Source organism: Austrofundulus limnaeus, unplaced genomic scaffold (assembly GCF_001266775.1).
Source record: "Austrofundulus limnaeus strain Quisiro unplaced genomic scaffold, Austrofundulus_limnaeus-1.0 Scaffold769, whole genome shotgun sequence".
In the NCBI taxonomy this organism is placed as follows: domain Eukaryota; kingdom Metazoa; phylum Chordata; class Actinopteri; order Cyprinodontiformes; family Rivulidae; genus Austrofundulus; species Austrofundulus limnaeus.
The window spans coordinates 49032-50486 of record NW_013953171.1 but is presented as its reverse complement, the minus strand read 5'-3'; the positions used below and the strand labels follow the sequence as shown (position 1 = coordinate 50486).

General features: G+C 40.5%; 1 protein-coding gene across 1 annotated transcript in view; it reads right to left on the bottom strand.

Moving 5' to 3' along the window:
* Positions 1-909, bottom strand: part of lats2 (large tumor suppressor kinase 2) — a 46319-nt gene extending 45410 nt beyond the window's left edge. The window contains exon 1 of the mRNA XM_014028490.1: positions 662-909. The gene's annotated coding sequence lies outside the window, so the exon portion shown is untranslated. The remainder of the gene's footprint in view (positions 1-661) is intronic.
* Positions 910-1455: the final 546 nt, after the last annotated feature.

The following is a 1455-nucleotide window of genomic DNA, read 5'->3' as shown; positions in this document are numbered from 1 at the left end:
TACTGTGCCATCTTTAAGCTGAAATAAAAACAAACTCTTTAAAAAAAAAAATGGAAAAATAAGGGTTATTTGATGTAATATAATTGATGAAATTTTATTTTTAAAATTAATTTTAAACATTAATATGATTATTTTGTTAGGAATATGTGATCTTTTAAATATCACACACCCCTGATCATTTTTCAAAGAGCTGGACCACAAAATAATAATAAAATAAACTATTTACATGAGTCTTGCGCAAGAAATTGCGCTTAAGCAACCTAATGTTAAGCTTAGTGTTTACAGCTGTTTTCACAAGCTTTTTAACACCGTTATAGGATGTCTGGGTCGGTTCTAAGTTTGTCCTGCGATGCCCTGGAGGTAAAAAGAAAAAAAGCTTCAGAAAGCCCAGCTTGAAAGACTTGTGGCCTTCTTGTCTGACTGTACCTCAGGCAGGGCTGGGGGCTCAGAGGGAAGGAAGGAACACATTCCTCTGCAGGGGGAAAAAATGGAGGCAGTCCTGTTAACCCCAAACACGCTTAAAACTTTTAAGGGTACAGAAAAACTGTTTTCTATATCCTTACCCTGCAACACGTTCGTTAGAAACTTTTTCCTCAACTTGTCCGTGAAGATAAATCATACCACCACTCCCCTCCCCAAAAAAAGTAAACTCTCAACTCACCATGTGATAGAAGAAGTAGCAAGAACAAGAAAAAAAAACTCCGCATAGGAGAGGAAACTCCGTCAAACGGCGACTTTGTAAGGCCGTGTCGGAGCTGCTGAGCGAAGACGAAGCAGAGGAGCTCAGCGAAGGCGGAGGAGCGGAGTACAACCGATGAAACGAGCCTCCATTTTCTGCTCTTACTCCAGGCAGGATCAGAAATGCAGCACAAAGTTGGACACTCGCTGCATTGTTAACATTCCGCAGGTCACGTGACGGACCGACGCACGTCAGCACCGGCCCAAAGATCGTGTATTCACGAACACCGCTCACTGCGCCGACGCTTCTGTTCAGGCGAAATTCAGATTACCGTACTTAGACCATTAAAAGCTTAAACTTGTACTTGACTGTTAATGTAACTATCTAAAATCAGCAATAAAATAACGTTTATTTTAAATCCGCAGCTTATTTAGTATAGTTTTATTATTCAACTTTTACAGGAAAACATAGCTGTTGAAATGTATGCTATAACCAGAAAGTTATGATGCATCTCAGTAATCCAGGTAAAAAATCAAAAAGAAAAATATTGTATAGGTCCTCTGGACGGGTTCTTCTCTAATGAAACGTTTCGTCTCTCCTCCAAGAGACTTCTTCAGTCTGAGAGTTTCAGGCAAAATTCAGGCTTTTAAGCCCTGCCTCCATGTGACTGATACTCACATCACATGGCTATTGTTGACACCATTTTTGTGAAGAAAGACCGTCCATCATTGAACAGAGGTGGAGGCCTCCGTTTTCAGTTGTCCCCCTCCTACAGC